The sequence below is a fragment of the Melospiza melodia genome, chromosome 4, assembly GCF_035770615.1.
Source record: "Melospiza melodia melodia isolate bMelMel2 chromosome 4, bMelMel2.pri, whole genome shotgun sequence".
Classification (NCBI taxonomy): Eukaryota; Metazoa; Chordata; class Aves; order Passeriformes; family Passerellidae; genus Melospiza; species Melospiza melodia.
Genome location: NC_086197.1, coordinates 2,621,896 through 2,644,463, shown reverse-complemented (window position 1 = coordinate 2,644,463; position 22,568 = coordinate 2,621,896). Strand labels below are relative to the sequence as shown.

The following is a 22,568-nucleotide window of genomic DNA, read 5'->3' as shown; positions in this document are numbered from 1 at the left end:
AAGCAGCCAAAGCTGCTCCCACCTCTGCTCCTCCCAGCAGGCAGGTGTGAGGAGCCCAGCCATGCAGAGGGAGGGCTGCAGACAGAAATGTGTCAGGCTGTGCTTTATCTCCTCCAGAGCCAGCACAGTGGGAAGGGAGGGGTGAAAAAACAGCACTGTGGTGGAGATAACTGAGATGTGAGCAGCGGTGCAGAAAGCAGGATGGGAGCAGGTGAGAACAATCCACTCCCCTCCTCCCACAAGCACTCTTTCCAGAAAAGATGCTTCATTCCACTGCCACAGAATTCCCCCAGATATCCCCAGGGCTGTCCACTCTGACAGAAGTTTCAGCAGGACAAGGATTTTACCCATTCAGCTAAAAAAACCCAAAACCACGATTGTTACAGACATCTTTTAGGAAAAATCCTTTCCCAGGAAAATCTCAGGATTTTTCCTCCTGAGAAGCTGAGAGGCCTCAATAACAAAATGCAAACAATGATTATCTGCTGCTGTGGAATGCAACAGGTGCATCTGGGATTGGTCTCATGTTGGTTGTTTCTAATTAATGGCCAATCACAGTCAGCTCGCTCAGACAGAGAGTCTGATCCACAAACCTTTGTTATCATTCCTTCCTATTCTATTCTTAGCCAGCCTTCTGATGAAATCCTTTCTTCTATTCTTTTAGTATAGTTTTACTGTAATATATATCATAAAATAATAAATCAGCCTTCTGAAACATGGAGTGAGATCCTCATCTTTCCCTCATCTTCAGACCCCTGTGAACACGGTCACACAGGATGGTTTCACACATCCCAGACACACACCCAAAATAAACTGCTCTGTGTGAAGGTATTGGCACCTCAGCAGCTCAATCCCTCCCTCTGGGATGGGCTCTGTCCTGATAATTCAGCATAACCCACCTGTTCCCTTGGGATCACCTTCCCTCTCCAGTTAATCCTTGGCACAGCCAGCAGCTCATCACCCTCCATGAGCTCCATCCCTGGCAGTGCTGATCAAAGACTGCTCCTGAATTTTCTGGATAGGTTTCCCAGAGAAGTTGTGGCTGCCCCTGGATCCCTGGAATGTCCAAGGCCAGGTTGGATGGGGTTTGGAGCACCCTGGGACAGTGCAAGGTGTTCCTGCCAGGGCAGGGGTGGAACAAGATGACCTTTAATGCCCCTTCCAACCCAAACCATTCTGGGATTCTCTGATAATTTCCTTACACTGAGCAGCCACTCAGCCCCAGCCCTCTGTGGCCCATCAAATTTTCTTCAAGCAGTAATCTAAACCAGAATCTAATCTAAACCAGAGTCTACCAGTAATCTTCAACCAGGGTCTAAACAAATAAAACCAAAGCAACTCTCTCAGTCACAAGTTTTAGGGTCAGATTTGGTGGTACTGAGTCTATCCAAATCTTGCCTCCTGTCTCCAAAAGGAATGAGATGACATTTGATGGCACAGGGAGCAGATTGATTTTTCCTCCAGTGCAGGAAATAAGCTCGGAAAAATCTCAGGAGACACATAACACCCAAACACAACAGCAAGGAGGAAGGAGATAGGTGATGGAGCTTTACAAATCCAAGCTGGAGGCATTGGTGGAGGTGTAACCAGTGAATAACTTTGGGTCAGTGTCTTAGGTCGGAAATGGGGCTGTGTGTTCTATTCCTGTCTATTAGAGGTGGGGCAGTTCTCTCTGTCCATGGGGCAGGTTTCTTTATCTCTCCCCCAGCCAACCCTCCCTCCAGGAGATCTCTGCTGTCCATGGCCACTGAGTGTCCCTGCAGGGCTGATCCAATCCCAGCATCCCATGGGGAGATGCCCTGCCCAGGGGAGGAGCCAAGCATTCCTACCTGGATCCAATCTGAGCCTGGCACAGCACAGCAGCCTTTGCCCCCTGCACTGCCAGAGGAGCAGCTTTCTGCTGCCCTGCATGGCCAGAGGGAGCCCAGGCCCATCTGCAGCAGCCCTGGAGCTGCAGAGGAAAACTCCCCCCTTGTGCAGGATCCCTGCTGCAGCAGAGCCACAGCTGGCACTGCAGGAGGGCTGAGCCCCCATGGCATGGGGCTGGGACACCCCCCTGGCACACAGGGGGCAGCTCCTGCTCTCACTCTGACTGTGGTTTTTGGAAATTTTTTGTGCTATTGCATTTGTATTTTTAACTTTCCTATTAAAGAACTGTTATTTCTATTCCCATATCTTTGCCTCAGAGCCCCTTAATTTCAAAATTATAATAATTCAGAGGGAGAGTGTTTACATTTTCCGTTTCTGGGAAGGCTCCTGCCTTCCTTAGCAGACACCTGGCTTTTCAAACCAAGACAGGTCTTGTAAAAAAGGTCCTGTAGCTACAGAGCACTTACTAAAAGTTTAACCCCACATCAAAGACACAGCAATCAATTACCTCAGTCTGATCTTTCATTACACAACGGCCATTAATACAGGCAGAAAATGAGTGGCAAGGCTGTTTTCCCAGTCCTTGCACTCTCACTGTGCTCAGCACCACGGCTTCTGGGGAGTGGATTTATTTACTACACCCAGTTTACGACGCGTTTATTCTCATCCGCGCCGTGACCTTTGTGGTTGGGAAATTAGCAATTATTAGAAGCAGCTAAAATAATACAAGATAAAATAAAATAGCCGCAGCATCATTAAGTTGTAATTATGATTGAAATGTGACCTAAAAGGGATTCCATCTGTGTAAAAACCCTCTCTCTCTTTAGATGCACAGACATAGATAATATTTAAAAATAAACAGCGACAGATCTCTCTCTTCCTCTGGAGGTGTAATTATTCAGAGGCATCATCTATACACAGCCACCCTGGGTGTAAATTCCACCATGCAGATACAGTAGGAGGTGTATGCATGAGAAGAAAGTTATAAACTATATTTAAAACATGATCATTACTCAGAGTATTTGACACCTTGAGTATTAAGAGCTACATTTGCAACAAAATCATGTTCTGTTTGCTAATCACTCAAACCCCAGTTTCCTATGAGCTTCGCCTCTCCTCCAAGCAATGGACTCAGCTCTCTGAAAAGACCGAGAGATATTTCCTGCTTGTCAATTAAAGGCAAAGCAGAACTGGCTGTACCCAAAATAACAAATAAAATCAGTGCAAATTCCTCTGAGCAAGGGCTGGGTGCTCTGTGCTGACTCAGCTCCCCCGGGACACAGAGCAGAAGGAAAAGCAGCCATCAGGGGAGCACTCAGAAGGAAAACCAAACAAAAAGACAAAACTAACCTTGTCCTGCACCACAAAATCAGAGGAGGCAGCAGCAGGAGCACATTTCATATTATCTGCTAATAAATCCCTTCATCACATTTAGCTGCTCTGTGTGAGGTGAGCACACGCTTCTATTAAATATTCCTGGTGGAAGCACTTGCAGAAAAGATATGCTCAATGCACTGGTTTTGCTGCTTTTTATGGGAAAAAAACCATGGGAGAGGCAATTTTTAAGCATCACTCCAAAGCTGGGGTCACTTCCCATCACAGCAAACAGGCCAGGCTCAGGTTGGACTTGATGACCTTGGAGTCAGGAGGAATTTCTTCATGGAAAGAAGAAATTCCAGTCAAACACTGGAACGGGCTGCACGAGGAGGGATTGGTGTCCCCATCCCTAAAAGTGTCCAAGGAATCACCGGAGGATGCACTCAGTGCTCTGCTTTAGCTGAAAAGGTGGCCACAGCTTGGACTTGATGACCTTGGAGGTCTTTCCCAACCCCAATGATTCTGGGACAATGGTTCTGTGGCTTTGGGGCTGGGGTTGTACCCCCAAAGGAGCAGCTGCACCCCACAGACACCTTGCACAAGGCAGCATTTGGGCATCCTGAGCTCACCAGCTTTGTGCACACAGATGAAAAGCCTCTCCTTGTTTGGGGTGATCTTCTCTCCCGACTCTTAAACCAAAAAGTGCCTTTGGCCCCGCCCTAGGATGTCACCTCTGGGCTCCAGGAAGGACATCTGGTGGAGGAGGCACCTTCCTGGGCCTCAGTTTAGGTCCAGTTTAGGTCCAGCGTCCAGCTCCTGGTCTGAGTTTAGGCCCAGCTCCTGGGTCTGAGTTTAGGTCCAGTTCCTGGGTCTCAGTTTAGGTCCAGTTCCTGCGTCCAGCTCCTGGTCTGAGTTTAGGCCCAGCTCCTGGGTCTCAGTTTAGGCCCAGTTCCTGTGTCCAACTCCTGGGTCTGAGTTTAGGTCCAGTTCCTGGGTCTCAGTTTAGGCCCAGTTCCTGTGTCCAACTCCTGGGTCTGAGTTTAGGTCCAGTTCCTGGGTCTCAGTTTAGGCCCAGTTCCTGTGTCCAACTCCTGGGTCTGAGTTTAGGCCCAGCTGATCCCACCTCTCCCTCACCAGCAGTGAGGATCCCTTGGGCTGGGCCAAGCAGAAAGAATGAAGCCAAGAATGGGCCAAGAAGAAAATTATGAAGGCGAGGATGGAGCCTTCAAGGTTTGCAGTCAGAACCACACGAGGGGATGACATGGCAGGGACAGGGATTTGACCCAAAATTCCCTTTCCAGTCCTAGATCTCGATACAGGAGCTCTGCTCCCTGACCCTTCAACAAGTCCTGATGTAGCAGTCAGAAAAGTCCTCCTAATCCAGAGCAGGTCACATTTTGGAGAGGACATTGATCTACCTCCTTCCTTGACCTGCTGTGGTTTGAAATGAAGCCAAGGAAGGAATCAGGAACTGATCCAGCAGCTCTGGGAACGAAGCAGAGTGAGAGTTTTGTTTTTCATCACAAAGCCCCAACTGTGCAGAAATAACTGCAGAGAGGTGACTGGCAATGACCCTCCAGGGACAGCATGAATGAAATCATGGTGACAAGGGGCTCAGAGACAGAGGGAGAATGGGATAAAATGCAAAAATATCTGGCTGATGCATTAGAGACTGAGAGCAAAGTGTGGCTGTTCTCCCTGGCACAGAGACATCCCTGAGACTGAGAACTCCTGGCCTTCGGGAATCAAAAAGCACCAGCAGTTGAGTAGAAGGGGAGCTGAGATGTGCCCAGGAAGAGGAAGGTGCTCCCCATTTGGCCAATTGTGCAAAGATAGTTTTGGGAAATTTCACCCCAACATCACAGATGTTACATCTCCTAGGAAAATCACATAAAAAAATAAGAACAATTACAGGGCCATGTGTTTGGTGGCAATGAATGACCACAGTGTCCCCTCTGCCCTTTTAAACATTTCTCTATTTTAGTGGGAGAACCAGAGCCTGCAGGACATCCCTTGGGCAATGGGATGCTGTGATGGCAGAGGCTTTGAGGAGACACAAAACTCTGCCATGAACTCTATGGGTTGAGGATGTTTTGAGGCAAGAAACCTCTTTGACATCAGAATATCAGGATAGGGCACCAAAATTGAAAAATGAAGCCAGCCATGGCTGGGGAGCTACAAGACCAGTGAAGACTCCTGAAGAAATGTGGGATCAATGAGGGTATAGAAATAAAGAGGGTATAAAATGCCACTACAAGGCACTCAGCAGGCTGTTTGAGCACCAAGCCTGCTTTCCCTGCCCGTGCACACCCCGAGCTCTGCTTCCCTCCTAACTTATTCATGATGTTCTGGCAGGCTTGCCAAGCTCACCCCAACACAGCTCATGCAAAAAACAAAAGCTGGGAGCATTACAAAGGGCATTTCCCCAGCGAGGCAGAGGGAGGAGGGAGCCCACAGAGCTTTTCCAGGGAGCTGCAAGGGGCAGGGAGGGAAGGTTGTGAACTTCTGGGAAGCCAGGGCCTCCCACAGGGATGCAAAGTCAGCTCCAAGGAGCAGGGTTTGAAGCAGAGCCACTGCGGGGAGCTGTTTCCAATTGGGACTCAAAAAAAAAAAAAACAGGGAAAGGAATCCTATAATCAAGCTGCAGCCCTTCCACCTCTGTTATCCCTCCTCACAGGCACTCTCAGGCTGAAAAAAAAAAATACAGATTGGCTCTCAGCAGCTTCCCTGGCAAAATAAAAATCAGTTTATTTTAAATGCTACTCCGGCCACTGTCTCCTGGTTATTGCCAGCATGTGGACAGAGTTTGCACCCTCCAGAGGAGCATTATCCATGGAAGAGGCAGGAGGAGTGTGGTCACCTCCTGAACACCCCAGGGCTGGTGTTCAGTCTGGAAAGGAAGCACTCATGGAGACTCATCCAGGCTTTGCTAATTCCCCACTTTTTTATGCTGTTGTCAACCCTGGGAGACGTCCCCTCATGTCAGCACTGCAAGGAGGAGATACAGCAAATGTGATAATGCCAGATGCTGCTGATAAGGGGGGGGGAAAGAGGCAGGTAGGGCTGCTTGCTGCCCTCCAGGGAGAAGAAGTGAGATAAAACCACAGCTCAGAGCAGCCTGGTACCTTCCCTGTGAGGATCCTGATTCCATCTAACAGAGATTCTCTCCTCCTGCCATTCAGGAATGCTCAGCACTGACTTGCAGGACCCCAAAAAGATCTCCTGGACCTTCAAGAGGGCACATCCCAAAGAGAGCCCGTTCCTGCACAGAAATTGTGTTCATTTTTAATATTATTAACAATAAATGGGTTGGCTCAAGGCGAACACACAAACTACAGAGGTATAAAACCTTGAAGAATATTCCCTTTAGTCCTTCCTAACATCATCCTGCAATATATAATTCAGGTTTTTGCTGCATTTCATTCCCTGCAGGCTCTGCCCTGAGGGGAAAATGAGGATGAAGAGGATGAAGCCAGAGCCCTGTGGCCAAGGGCAGCGATGGGTCAGGGTCAGCTCCTGACCCTGGGCTGAAATCCAGCCCTGCTGCAGGGCAGGGGAGCAGGTGATGGAAACCCAAGCTGGGCTCCAGCTGCCCCAGCTGCTATAAATAACACCCTGCTGGCTCTCAGGGAAAGCCAGGGCAGCAAACACAGGGATCAGGGCACCCCAGACATGTGGGGCAGGGCATGGCAAGGCAAATCCAAACCCTGGGAAACACATCTCAGCTCTTGGGCGGGCTGGGGAGAATGATAATCCTCGAGTTTGGGGGGAAAAATTCAGGGATTTCAGGGAATCTCTGAAAGATGGGGCCTCTGCTCAGCCCTTGTGAGACTTCAGCTGGAGAACCACATACAGCTCTCAGGACATGGACCTGTCAAAGAGGGTCCAGAGGAGGTGATGGAGATGCTCTCCAAGGGCTGGAGCTCCTCTGCTGTGTCCAGCCTGGAGAAGAGAAGGCTCCAGGGAGACCTCAGAGCCCCTTCCAGGGACTAAAGGAAGCTTTTAGAAAAGAGGAAAATTAACTTCTTACACAGGCAGGTCCTGGCACAGGGTGCCCAGAGCAGCTGTGGCTGCCCCTCGATCCCTGGAAGTGTCCAAGGCCAGGTTGGGCAGGGCTTGGAGCAACCTGGGATGGTGGAAGGTGTCCCTGCCATGGCAGGGGGTGGAATTTGATGGTCTTTAAGGTCCCTTCCAACCCAAACCATTCTATGGTTCCATAATCCTAACCTGGCTCTATAATAAATTATTTAACTCCTTTGCATCTCAGGTTGGACAGGTGGGACCATGCTTAGAGCAATCTGAGATAGTGGAAGATGTCCCAGCCATGGCAGGGGGTGGAATTTGATGATCTTTAAGGTCCCTTCCAACACAAACCAGTCTGTGGTTCCATAATCCTAACCTGGCTCTATAAATTATTTAACTCCTTTGCATTCCCAGCCAAGGGAATGGATTTCCTGTATTTCCAGTATTTCCTGAATATCCAGTATTTCCTGTATTTCCAGTATTTCCTGCCTTTGGCAAATTGAGAAATCCAAGGAGGAAAGTCCCCTCAAAACTGGAATTGTGTTTTTTCCAGGCCACCTTCACACCCACCTGCTCACAGCAGCCATGGCAAACACGGACCAAGCTACAAATAATGGAAGGGAGAGTGTGAATTTTGCAGCTTCCAGCTTCTCATGTGCCTCCTGCCTGGCCCACCCTGGACATGCCAACAAGGTTCAGCATTGCTCTCATTTGAAATCAAGTCTCCCCACGTCATTAAAAATACCCCACTCTCATGCCAACAATAACTCTGTGCCACGCCACGCTGGCTCTGTATTTATAGTCATGATTTCTCCATGCCACACCCCCCAACAGCACATCCAGTCCCATAAAAAGGGATTTTGTTGTTTTAACCCTCATTTCTGTCCAGGAGTGAGTTCCAGCCCCAAAACCACACGTCCACATCAGCACTGAATTTCCCCAGCAGCAACGACAAGGCAAAGCCTCCCGAGGGTAAACACAAAGCTACAACCACTTCCATTTGAGCCATAATTGAAAATCGATAGGATTGGTAGCTGGAATGTTCATGTGCTTAAAGCAGAGCTCTGGGAGTCAGGAGTGATTTCTCCTCCCAGCCATGACCATAAGGAGAGATATTTTTTAGTTCTCTCAGCTCGTGATCCAGCACCAGTAAAATGGAGAAAATCCAGTGTTGGATTGGAATGCACCAGAGCTTCAAAAGTGCTGAGGCAGAGAGGTGCTGGGACACGCTCACAGAGGAGTTATTTTTAAATATATTGCAGCGAGAGGCAGCGAGGGATGCCGAGCCTCCCTCCTTTTGATTTTTTTAGGACCATCAAAGAAAACTCTGCATCAGCAATCCTTGCTCCACCTGACTGATGCCAAGGAGCAGCAGTGCCAGGACACCCCAACTGAGCTCAGCATGCCAGTGCTGCCTTAGGTGGAATTACAGATAAAATATCCTCATTTGGGATGGACCCACAGGGATCATACAATCCAATTCCTGGCCCCAAAAAGGACTACACAAAACATCTCACCCTATGCCTGAGAGCATTGCCCAAACATTCCTGGAGCTCTGGCAGCCTTGGGGCCCAAACACCCTCTGAATGAAGAACCTTTGTTGATATCCAGCCCAAACCTTCCTGTCACAGAGGGAGCCCATCCTTGCTATCAAAATAATGGAGTTTTTTACATTCCCTGACCTCTGGCACCTGGAGTCCCAGGAATGGCAGTGCCTCTTTATGGATATTGTCAGCAGGCTCGGGAAAAAAGGGATTCATTTCACTAACAGGGTGAGAGACCATTGTGGAGGTGAAAGGAAGGAAGGTGTAATTTCTGATTTATCCTAAGTCAGGATGTATGACAAGAGGAGAGGATAAAGGTGCCACCAGCTACATTGTCTTTAAATCAATCAATCAATCAAAAATCAATCTGTTTCCCCCCTCAGCTGCAGAGAATTCCACCATGCACTGCTCCACATTACCCACCAAGGAGAACAGGGGTTTTAACCAAATCAATGCTCCAGTGGGAGCAGAGCTATCCCAGATCAGGAGGATTTGCTGCCACAGGACACATTGTCCCTGTGCCACGGTGTCCTGGGTTGTAAAATAAATATATATTCTATTTCCATCTGTCAGAGGTGGGGCAGTTCTCTCTGTCCATGGAGCAGGTTTCTTTGTCTCTCCCACAGCCAACCCTCCCTCCAGCAGATCTCTGCTGTCCATGGCCACTGAGTGTCCCTGCAGGGCTGATCCAATCCCAGCATCCCATGGGGAGATGCTCCGCCCAGGGGAGGAGCCAAGCATTCCTACCTGGATCCAATCTGAGCCTGGCACAGCACAGCAGCCTTTGCCCCCTGCATTGCCAGAGGAGCAGCTTTCTGCTGCCCTGCATGGCCAGAGGGAGCCCAGGCCCATCTGCAGCAGCCCTGGAGCTGCAGAGGAAAACTCCCCCCTTGTGCAGGATCCCTGCTGCAGCAGAGCCACAGCTGGCACTGCAGGAGGGCTGAGCCCCCCTGGGATGGGGCTGGGACACCCCCCTGGCACACAGGGGGCAGGGACTGCTCTCACTCTGGCAGTGGTTTTTGGAATTTTTTTTGTACCATTGCATTTGTATTTTTAATTTTCCTAGTAAAGAACTGTTATTCCCATATCTTTTCCGAGTAAAGAACTATTTCCATTCCCATATATTTTCCTAGTAAAGAACTGTTATTCTTACTCCCATATCTTTGTCTGAGAGCCTCTTAATTTCAAAATTATAATAATTTATAGAGGGAGGGGTTTTACATTTTCCATTTCTGGGAGGCTCCTGCCTTCCTTAGCAGACACCTGGATTTTCAAACCAAGACACACAGGAACTGCTGTCCTGGTAAGAGCCCTTTCATAAAACATCATGGAAAACATCTAATTTCTTTACTACAGCCCAAGCAACACAACTCCTGTGGCACTCAGGGTTTGTGCCTGAGCTGCTTCACGTCTGTCCTTCAGCTCCCAAGCAGCTCCAAACTTGTGTCAGCCAGGATCAGGAGCACAAACCTTGTAGTAGCCTGGGTGGAAACCCTCCTTTTTCCCAGACCCTCCTTTTTCCCAGCCCAGCTCAGAGGTGTCATTAAGAATCCTATCAACGTGACGTCATGGGTGTAATTGAATTATGTGTATGCTCAGCAGACCCTTTTCCACTTGGTATCCCCATTGGCTAATGTTGAATTATGATGGATCATACACAGGGATATGTGAAACATGCATGAATAACCCAAGCATGCATTTTTAATGATACGATCCTGATAACTTCCCCCTCCTAACAAAATCAAAATGAATTAAACACAAGTAGCTGTCAGTGGTGTTAAAGGAAAAAAAAAGGAAAGAAACCCTCATCATTTAAATGGCAACACGAAATGTTCCCTGAATTGCAGGGTGACTGGGACCGTTTGTTGCAATGATTCCAATTAACATATCTATCTATATTTAAAGTTTCCAGGGCAGGAAGAAAGAGCAGCTTGGGTGATATTCTGGGTAGGGAAAGAAAGGTGAGGATAATGAATGGCTGGGAGTGAATAGGGCTGAAATGAATGGGGTAATTCAGATGAATGCTCTGACAATGGCTGGATAATCCCCCAGAAGAGCACATCTCCAGATATAGGACAGACCTTGCAGGCTTGTGACATTCATTAAAATAAAATAAGGGTGAAACCTGCAAACCCAACAGTCAGAAATGATCCAAGTCAGGCAGAGGCCACTGGACTCCAGGGGTCTGGCTAGAGATTCTGCAGTGGCTGAGTTAATGGGAACATCCCAGAGGAATGGTTTGGCTACATTGACTTTGCCTTGGGGCACAGGAGATTTCCTGAGGTCACTTCCATACCTGTATTCCCTGATTTAACTCATCTGCATCAAAGAAGAAGGAATCACTTGCAGGAAAGCTCTGGCATCTTGGATTTGCATCTGAATTATGACTGGGCTCTTCCAGCTCCAGCCAAGACCCATCTTGCCCATCCCTGGACATGTCCAAGGCCAGGCTGGATGAGGCTTGGAGCACCTGGCAGAGTGGGAGATGTGCTTGGAACTGGATGATTTTAACATCCCTCCCAACCCAAACCACTCCATGATTCCATGGCAGGGAGTCAGCATGGCCCCAGGTCTGTGTGTGTGCATCTGTCACAGCCGTCCAGATAATCTTTTACCTTCCACCACAGCAATTTATCAATATCAATTACATAACAAGCTCTCATGAGCACTCTGCCCTGGCTTATAGCTCCAGCTACCTGGGGTAACACTGTTCTGATTTCTGGATCCCTGGAAAAAATGGGCAGCAGCTCTGCCAAAAAATAATAATAAAAAAAAAAAATCCAATTTTATCCAATTTTTAAAGGTAAGTCCTTGAGGACTTCTGGACTTCTAAAGATTTTTGAGTCATAAAGAAGAAAAATTTGTTCCCACTCTGCAGATCAGGAGTTTCTGTGTGTTCAGTGAAAATCAAACATTTCTTTCTGGTTGCAGATTTGGGATAAAGCAGTGTCACAGACCTTGTTCCTAATTGCAGGCTGGCTGGACACGGTGGCAGAGGCTGGAACTGCCAGAGATCCCAGGATATGTCTCATAACAAGCTCATTAGCTCCAACATCAGCCCCTCTGCTCCTCAAAAACTGACCCAGGGCTCTCTCAGGATTTGTGCTGGAGCAGCAAATCTCCTGGAAATCTCCTGTGGAGGGGAAGTCAATACACTTCATAACAGATGAGTGTCCTTTGCAATGAATAAAGAGTTAAATAAATAAATGGGAGATGTTTATCTCCTCTGAGTGTGTGGCTGCCATGCCTTTCTTGCTTTTTAACAAGAATTTGGCACACCAAGCACCACCAGCACATCCTGAGGATGTTGGGACCAAGGGTAAAACACAATTTAGGGCAGAAATAGAGTCAGGGAAAAAACCCTCTTCCCTAAGTGCAGCAGAATAACTTGTTAAGGACAACTGCTGTGATTAAGGGAATAATTTTGCTGTCAGCCCAAGGACCTTGAGGTTTATTCCTGTTGTGCAGCTTGGTGCAAACCCAGAGTTTCTGCTGTGATTTCCCCCATGGAGCCACCCCTGCAGCAAGTCAGGAAGGGAATTATGTGGCTCTCCCCTTAAGGACTGGAGTTATTTATAAAGAAAATAGGCAAATATCTCCAAGATACACCCACAAATGTTGCTTTGAATGCCACTGACTATACACACAAGGACATCCTGGCTAGGAGGTGATGTGAACCACTCTCAAAATTAAATATCTGCCTCTTTCCCAGGTAAATCCACTTTAGATCAGAGCCTGAATGGTTTTGCTCCCTCTGCAACTCAGGGACGGTCCCAGTTGCACACCTATCAGCAGAGCTGGGAGGATAAATACATTTATTGATTTGATCTGCTGGGCAGCCAAATCCTACAGCTGGAGAATCAGAGTGGCACCTTTAGCAGCATCCACAACTGCCAACAGACACAACCATGGTTTGGTTGGAGCACCAAAACTTCACTTTCCTTCAAAAAAATCTGTAGAGATTTTTTTTATAAGGAGAGGAAGACTGGGAAAAGACACCTTGATTTCTAAGAATCCACACATTCTGAAATGGCAGCATTTCTGATGGAGCAAGAGCTCAGTGCCCCAAGTCACATCCGAGTTTTCCTGACCATGGCTTTTGAGTTTGTGTTTGAATTTGTTGGAGAGTAGAAACACCATCCCTTGAAGGGATCATTGGTGACCAGAGCTGGGAACTACTCTTCACAGACAAATCATCCCTTAAAAAGAATTACACCAAAACCCGTCAATTTTAGGTGGGTTTTTCCCCCTTTCTTCTTTACGCTCCCTGCTCTGCTGTATGTAAATTCTAAATCATGGCATAAATTAGAGACAGAGCTTTTTTTCAGTTTAAAGAGAACCAGTTTATCTTTTATGAAGAAAAACCTGAACGAAAAATGCTTCAGCTTTGTTAAATTTCAAAACTCAAATCACTTCATAAAAAGCTGCTCAGAGATGGCACATCACTGGGAGATATTTAAATGCAGACAGGGAAACCTTCCTGTTGAGCAGAACGAGGGCCACGGGGTTAAAACACAGCCATCATAACCTTTATTGCTTCATTTTTGTGAAGTCATTAACCACAGGAGGACCCCAGATGTGCCACAGCTCTGGCAGCTGGAGTGAAATCCAATCCCCACATCAGAACCTAATTTATGGCCAACCTGTTGGGAGGGGGTGAGGAAATCAGGGATACTCAGGGAGCTGGGGAAAGCCTGGTGTTGACAGAGCTCAGCTCAAGCCCTTGCACAAACACACAGGGGAGGAGCCCCCACTCCCGTCAGGGAATTTTTGCACGGGGAAATTTCTGCATCTGAAAGCAGCTGAAGCCCACGACAGCACCCAGCTTTGAACTCTGGGCTCAGCAGCCTGGGAAGCATCAGGATGGAATCAAAGGGCGGCTGTGTGTTCAGGACAGGCTCATTGCAAGTGACAGCCCATTCCCCTGAAGAGCTCGGGGAGGAGCAGGGCAGGCATGGGGAGAGGGGAGTGAATTGCCCGAGGTCATTCTGCAATCAGCAGCAGAGCCAGGAATAGATCAGGGCTTCCTGCTCTGCCATGATGTCACACTGGGTTGTTTCTGACCATTCCTTGTTGTATTTGTGGAGTTCCCAGATGAAGGGAGGAATGATGAATCTGACTCCACGTTCTCAGAAGGCTAATTTATTATTTTATGATACTATATTATATTAAGAATGCTATACTAAACTATACTAAAGAGTGCAGAAAGGATACAGGCAGATGGCTACAAAGATAACAATGAAAACTCCTGACTCCTTCCAGAGTCCTGACACAGCTTGGCCCTGATTGGTCATTAAGTCAAAACAACTCACATGAAACCAATGAAACAATCACCTGTGGATAAACAATCTCCAATCACATTCCAAAGCAGCAAAACACAGGAGAAGCAAATGAGAGAATATTGTTTTCCTTTTTCTCTGAGGCTTCTCAGCTTCCCAGGAGAAGACATCCTGGGCAAGGGGATTTTTCCAGAAAGTATGAGAGTGACAATTCCTCATGCTCTCCACATCACTCCCCAGCCCAAGCTGGCCTTTCCCATCCACTCCTTCTATGGAATTTGCTCTTCTCCACACTCACCCATTTCAGGGTCTGCTCCAGTTACTTGTGCCCTTTTGATTGCAAGTTCCTGGGTGTCAGGGCCTGCTGTAAGTGCAAGCATGCACCTGAAGGTATATTGATTTCAGCTTCGCATGCCTAAATACTTCCTTGCTTCTTTAATTCACCCCATCCTGCCAACTCCAGTCTCCAAATCACATGGAAGTACTTTGGGCATTCCAAAATATTCTCAAGTGTGCTGTGCCACCCAAAGCATCCCATGGTGCTGCTGCTGATGCCTTGAGAGGGCTGAGCTAAAGCAGAGTCTGGGCTAGATTTCCAGAATAAAACAGGATTGATGGAAAGGATCTCCTCCATGGCTGCACCTTGGGCAGCACCAGAGCCCAGCCAGGGCTGCACCCAAGATGAACCAAAACGGCCCCAAAATGCACGAGCGCTGCCGGGGTCTCTCCCTGGGATCAGCTCTGCTCCATTTGCACCTTGCAGTTCATTGTCCCATTCCAGCTTTAGCCCAGGCAGTCCCACCCTGCTTGTTTTTCTCTCTCCAGCCCACGGGGTTTGTGCTCCTGGGCTGAGATTTGGGGCATTTGTCCTTGGTGCCCAGCTGGAGCAGGAATTGTTTTGTCTCCCTGCTCTGTGCACACAGCTCACCATCCCATAATGTGAAGCCCAGACCCACACACTAAAGCAGCACAGAATGTGAAAAATAGAAAAACCAAACTCTGAGGCATCAAAACTCAGCTGTGAGTGTCAGATGTGTGATCCCAAGGAGGTCCCAGCCTCCTCCCTGGACTCACACGCAGAACCCTTGCTCACTGCAGGTGCCATAAATCCTGCAGGCTTCCTTTCCCTTCTAAGCAAGGCTGAAGGTTTTTCACTTAGCTTTGAGCAGTTTGGGGACAGTTTGTGATGGCATCAAAAGGAATCCATGGATTAGGGGGTGCTGATGTGCCAGGTCTGTTCCAGCCCCTTTCTCCCCCTGAATTGAAGTTGCAGCCCAGTGTCCCTGCTCTCGAGCCACCTCCTCTATATTCTTTGCCTGGCCCAGGTAGGAGACCCTGACCTTCACAGAAAAGTTTCAATTCTACCTGCAGTAGAATGAAGAAAACAGGAAGGACCAAAAGAAATGGCCCCATCTGAACATGTTAATCAGATTTCCATCAGGAAAACCCTGCATGAAATAACCCTGCACTGAGCTTCTCTATTATCATCATGTTGGAGCACCTCACGACCACCAGCTGTTGATGAGACCCTTATCAGAGCAGAGAAACACCATTACTGTCACTTACAGCCAGGGAACAGAGAAATAAGGGATGTTCACATCTGAACAAGTTGTCCTCAGCTCTCCTAAGCTCTAATGGAGAGAAAAAAGAACATTTTTGGACATAATTCACCTGCCCTGCTTTAGGGCAGTCTCATTCCCTTGCAGAATGAGATGATCTATGTGTTGAAAGGTCTGATTTCTCTCCTTGGAGTGGGAATGAAGCTGACAGAACTTCCTGGGCATGGAGATTTCCCCATTTAATGAGCTGAAACCCCACTCTCCTAAAGCTAGGTCCATAAAAGTCAGTAGCAAAGCAGGAAGTGAGTGCAGGATTCTTATCTTTTAGTCTGATCAAACTGTGGGTGGACATCAAAGGTGAACAGAGCCAAAGGGTCACCCCAGGAGTAAAAAAATTGTGGGGGCTTGAAGGAAGCTCCTCACGGGTAAGGAACAGAAGGGATGGAGAACTGGAATATCCTAAAAAGCAAGTTAAAAGGACATTGAAGCAAGGTGATTAGTGGAAGAAAGGGGAGAGATGACAGAACAGCAGAGCTGGGGGTCACACTGCTCATAAAACACTGCAGATGTGAGGATGATCCACAAGGAGCACACACTGACTGTCCCAATGAATATATATGGGAAAAATCTTGCTAAGACACCATCTCCAGCCCAGATATTGTAAAGGGGGAACTCAGTCCTGCCCCAAACATCATCTTCCCACCCTGGTCTTCATTTGAATAACTGCAGGATAAACAGGGAGAGCAGACAGACATGCCTGAGATCATCCAGAGATCACCCATGGAACAAACTGGGAGCAGATCCCACCCCAGCCTGAAACCCTGAGAGGGAAATTCTGGGCAGTTTGCCTCCAATTCCACATTTTGAAGCTTATTTTTATTTAAAAAATAAAAATAAAGATGTCAATTTGGGAGGCAGGTGACAAGGCTGACCTGGAGGAAGGGATTGCAAGGTGGCCACCAGCACCTTTCCATCAGGAGAGCGAAAATAGCAAAAAGCAAGAGCCATCAAAGAGCAGTTAATGAAATCACCTGCCAGAGAGAATTGACAAAACATAGAAAATAAGTCACTGCCGAGTCTGCCAGAGCATCCCTGGCATGGACAAGGGGATATATTTAGTGCCAGTGATCTCATCTTTCCTAGCAGTGAGGAGAAGGGCAGCACTGCCATGGCAATGTCAGGCAGGGCTTGCAGAGGGGAGAGCCTGAGATTTCCTTAACAGGGAAGGAAGCAGCACAGAGGCTCCACCACAGGGCAGGGGCTGCAAAAAAAGCAAGGTGAAAACCCCCGGGGGGGAATAAATAACCCCACAGAATATCAATGTTGGTTAACAAAAAATGACAGAATCTGTGTAACGACTTTGGGGTTGTCCAGCTCCTGTTGCTCTGAGCTTTTCTGGAGAGGTTGAGCTCAGATCCCCCTTGCCAGGTACTCTGGTTCAAGCTAAAGATTCATGCTTTTTTAACAGAAGGGCATAAAACACCTTGGTGAACAGCCCTGCACCTGCACTTCCACCCATTGTGCTGACAATTTGTTAAAGCAGAGCATTGGAATATTAATTACAACAGATCTTCCAATCTCCTGCCCTCCATCTCTCTGCCAGTCCCCTAAGAAGAACCAGATTCCTCTTAAAACCGAGAGGTTGGCTTAAAGAATCACAAATTAACAATCAGTGCTCAGCTTTATCTTGCTATTATAGTTGCTATCAGTGTCAGGATGTGTTTGGGATTGTATTTATGTTATATTTACCTGCATCCTTTCAGTCCCCTCCCCTCAAAATAAGAATATCCCAGTCATGTGCCCCAAAGCCACATCTCACATCTCTACATGAACAGATGTGATACACCAGGGCAGTCCTGCACTGCTCACCATCTTAAAATATATTCTTTTCCTGCTCTATTATGATAATTTATTTCACTACTGGAGCTCCCAGGTGAGTTCAATCCTCCAGCTTCCAAGCAGACAAAAATGCTAACCCGGCAGAAGAAGTTTAACAAAGAGACTAAAAGGCAGCAGTCTCATAAGATCTCCCACCTCTCCACATATTGCAGACTAAGACAGACGTGCAAGGAAAACAGACATACAAATTTGCAAACATTCTCTTTCCCCCCCCCCCCCCCCTCTCTCTACATTAATAGAAAAATTAGCTAAAAATTCAGAATTTAGGTGGGATTTGGGGAATTAATTTACATCATTGCAGGGGGAGAAGGGGCTTGAAAGCATCAAAACATTTTGACTTTTCAATCTCACGGTAGAAATATCTGTGAGAAGAGAACTAATTAAATAAAAATAAAAAAGAAAGGAGGGAAAGGGAGGAGAGGAGGTCAAATAACCATAAGTGGTTGTTTCATAGACCACACAACTTTCACAGCTTGTTTGTTATATTGAAAAGGAGAGGAGGGAGAAGCAATCAGCTTTGATTTGGCACAGGGCTGCGTTTGGGTTGGGTTTATTTCTTGTAAAATGCTGCTCCGTTCCATAAGAAAACAACAAAATGAGTTATTCTCATTGTAAGAGACACTCCAAACTAACAGGGTGCCAGGGTCCCATCTCTTCCCAGAACACAGGAGAAGTGTCCTTGTCACTCAGGTCCTCTCTCTGTCCTCAACACCTTCCCTTAGACCCCAAGGAGATCAATCAGTGGCACAGGAAACCCGAGAAAAACCCACAGAAATTTGTGAGCAGTGGGAGGGAAAAGATCAAAGTGCCTGTGCTGTGTGAAACCACATCCAGCCCGGCAGATATCACAAGCCATAAACTCCCCCTGGTAACCCAGCCCTGATCAGCCACATGACAAACACAGGGAGATGTGCACAGTGCCAGTGGTGGTGTTTAATTAGAATTCATCAGGAGGGGTCCTGAAAAATTCATATGATGAATTCTGCTAGTCTCAGTGATAACCTTTTTCCTCTGACATCACTGGGATTTATTGCCAGCTTCAGTTTAAAAATAATTAACGAAATTACAAGAAGTCAGGAGGATGACTCCAGAGCTCATCCGTGAGGATCTCAGCAGGGTGGGATGCCAGCACAGCTGCCAGGGCACCACAGCTGGAGTGTGCTGGGCTCCTCTGCCAATGCACCACATCAGCTGCAAAAACAACCCTCAGCACAGCTTCCCAAAGCCACCAGAACGCCCCAGGAGCTGCTGCTTTGTTATCCAGAGTGACCCAGCCCTGGGAATCACCAGCAGAACACGTTCAGCACGACAGAATGCAACCAGAGCTCAAACCCACAGAGGAACTTGCTCCCAACTTTCCTCTCCAGACTTTATTGTATTTGCTGGGTGCCCCATGGCGGGGAGGAATGATGAATCTGACTCCATGTTCTCAGAAGGATAATTTATTATTTTACGATCTATATTATATTAAAGAATGCTATACTAAACTATACTAAAGAATACAGAAAGGATACAGACAGAAAGCTAAAAAGATAATAATGAAAACTCGTAACTCTCTCCTGAGTCCTGACACACCTTGGCCCTGATTGGCCAATGAGTGAAAACAACTCACATGAAACCAATGAAACAATCACCTGTTGGATAAACAATCTCCAACCACATTCCAAAGCAGCAAAACACAGGAGAAGCAAATGAGATAATATTGTTTTCCTTTTTCTCTGAGGCTTCCCAGCTTCCCAGGAGAAGAATCCTGGGCAAAGAGGATTTTTTACAGAAAACAGGACCGTGACACAGACTTTGCTTCTCTTGGCACCCCCTGGGGTTCCAAACCATCTCTCTTTAGAACCTTGGAGTGTTCCAATGGATTCCAGCACTGGATTCCAGCACACACTTCCAGGCTGGCTGCTCCAAGGAAGGGGGATCCCAGCTTGGTGCCTCCTGGGTGAACAGCTCTCAGGGGTGATGTTCCATAGGTTAGGGGCTATCTCCACAAACACAGTCCTGCCATCTCTAGTCGAGTGTGGACACCAACCCAGCTGGCAAACCTTTTTTTTTGGGAGTGTTTTTAGGAGTGTTTTTTGAGTGTTTTCAAATACCACTCGAACTCTTTATAATTCAGTGTCTCTTTTAGTTTAGAGGAGGAGAGACCATCCTTGGTGCCATAGTGACATTGGCCAGGATGAAGAAATCCAAGAAATTAGAGTCAAATAATGAGAAAAAAAATCATTGACATCAACCAAGATTTTACACCCCCAGGTTACAGGCAGCTGCTGTCACAGCCAGGAAGATTGTTTTGGGTCACCCTAGGCACAGCAACCCAGGGGGACTTGGCAAATCACATCTTTGATGGACTGCCCTGGTCTGGCCTTCAGTCCATATTTCTGCACCCCTCACCCAGCAATCAAAGCCTTCCTAATTCCATTTGGGGCCAGGAACCTGCAGCTCTTCCATATGGTTCCATTTAGGAGAGGCGAGAGGTCACCAACAGGGTTTGGGAGGTTAAAGGGAAAAAAATCCAAAGAAAAACAAAAAGACAAGTGTCAGAACAAGCAGGAACAGACCCCTGAGTGCCACAGAGCAGCACATCTTCACTCCCACAGACACCAGGTGGGCTGGGGCCTCCAAAACTAGCACAACTCCTCACACACCAGTCTAACAACCAGAAATCCATCAAATTTGGAGGCTGGGGCCTCCAAAAACCAGCACAACTTCTCACAGACAAGCAATCCATCAAAGCTTGCCTCCAAAACCAGCACAACCCCTCACACATCAGCAATCCAGCACAGCTTACCTCTAAAAACCAGCACAACCAACCTCACACGCCATTCCATCAGTCAGCATGTTTTTACCTCCAAACACCAGCACAACTCCTCACACACCAGTCCAACAACCAGCAGGTTTTTGCCTTCAAAAACCAGCATAACTCCTCAAACCAATAACAAGCAATCCATCAAACTTGCCTCCAAAAACCAGCACAACTCCTCACACACCAGTCCAACAACCAGCAGTTTTTTCCTCCAAAAACCAGCACAACTCCTCACACACCATTCCAACCACCAGCAATCCATCAGAGCCTGAGCTCTCCCCAGCCAGGCTGCACCACAGAATGGGACATAACAGTTCCAAAGAGTCCTAAAACCAAAATTAAAGAAAGATGAGGGGAAGGGCTCAAGTTGGAAAGGAGCAAGGGGGATTTATTTCATTCTGTTTTATTTTATTTCTACTTTTATTTCTTAAGCCCCACCAGCAGCATTCACAACTCCTGGATGTGCTGGTGGCACTGAAGTTCCCTCTCGGGGGTTCACGGCCTCTGCACTGGTCAGGACATGGGGTGTGTGCAGGGGAGATGTGGAGAGAGATCTCGAAACCATCCCCAGCCCCAACACTGCTTATGCTAACAAAGAGAGGCACATTCCTTTTTGCCTTCTAATTAAAAGCTGGCTCAAATCAAACCTCTGGTCGCTACACTTCGTTGTAATTTGAGGGAAAAAGCTCTTTTTCCAAGCTGTGTCCCTTCTCCAGCTCCAGCACAACTAATTACACTGCTTTTGTTTGCTATGAACTCACCCTGCCTTTGCCAGGCCAGCAGTTGGACTCTGATCACCACCACAAATTACTGATTATGGGTCACAAACCAAACAAAGCCTACCCCAGCTTGAGCATCAGCAGAAAGGAGGAGAAAATTACTGTTAAATGCACATTCCCCTGCATTTCCTCAGGGGCATCCCACAGCTGCTCTCAAATTAGAGGGTTCCTAGAGGTGGGCTGGGAGAGCTGCTTAAGGCAAATTGTTTTCCTAGTGCAACAGTCAGAGAACAAAAGCTGCAAGGCATGTGTTTACTTAGGAGATTTTTTTTTTTGCATTCATACACATATTTGCACAAAATACATTTCAGAATTATGCATCTGTGGCTGTTGTGTTTTCAGCCCCTCCAGCCCTGCACAGCAGTGATTTCCAGCACCTGGGAGAAGGTGTCAGCCCAGAATGCAGCAGCTACCTGCAGGAAACAGCTCAGCTGAGACTCAACAAAGCAGAGTCGACGTGAAGAGTGGGGACACGAAATTTCTGTGCAGAACATTCCCCACAGGCACAATGGGATCCTGTAAGGAGCTCCAGAGAACCGCAGAATATCCTCAGTTGGAATGGACCCACGAGGATCATCCAGTCCTGCTCAAGACACCCTAAAATCCCGCCCTGTGCATCCCTGAGAGCATTGTCCAAGTGTTCCTGGAGCTCTGGGAGCCTTGGGAATGTGGCCATTCCTTGGGGAGCCTGGGCAGAGCCCACCACCCTCTGGGGGAGAACTTTTTGTGACCGTGTTCACAGGGGTCTGAGGATGAGGGAAGAGACAAGGATCTGACTCCATGTTTCAGAAGGCTTGATTTATTATTTTATGATATATATTATATTAAAACTATACTAAAAGAATAGAGGAAAGGATTTAATCAGAAGGCTGGCTAAAAATAGAAAAAGGAAGAATGATAACAAAGGTTTGTGGCTCAGACTCTCTGTCCAAGCCAGCTGAGTGTGATTGGCCATTAATTAGAAACAACCAACATGGACCAATCCCAGATGCACCTGTTGCATTCCACAGCAGCAGATAATCATTGTTTACGTTTTGTTCCTGAGGCCTGTCAGCTTCTCAGGAGGAACAATCCTAAGGAAAGGATTTTTCATAAAAGATGCCTGTGGCACCTCTCCTGTGCCCATCCCCTCCTAAGGCCGGGAGCTGTCAGACTGTGCTCTCTGCATTCCCCCACCAGCAGCTGAGGCAGAGATCAGACATGCGGCCAGAGGGAGAGGGAGGAGCTGATTTTGGGCACAGATAGAGCAGCAGGGTGGTGAGGATGATGGAGTGGAGGACGGTGCAGCCAAGGGCCAGTGATCAGCACCCAGGCTCATTTTGGATCTTCTGCAAAGAGTTTGTAGAAGGATGGCATTTCAATAAACTACATCCATTTTCTAAAGCTTCAATGCTTTCCTAGCACTAACTACTTAGTGGGGAGTCCAGACAAAAATTAAGACAATGTGAAGAATCGCCCACCAAAAAAAAAATCATCAGGAGAACTTCTTAAAA

At 47.4% G+C, this 22,568-nt stretch overlaps 1 protein-coding gene across 5 annotated transcripts in view; it reads right to left on the bottom strand.

Moving 5' to 3' along the window:
- The window catches only part of PLXNA4 (plexin A4), a 512,377-nt gene that overhangs the window by 420,817 nt on the left and 68,992 nt on the right, over positions 1-22,568 (bottom strand). The window lies entirely within an intron of this gene.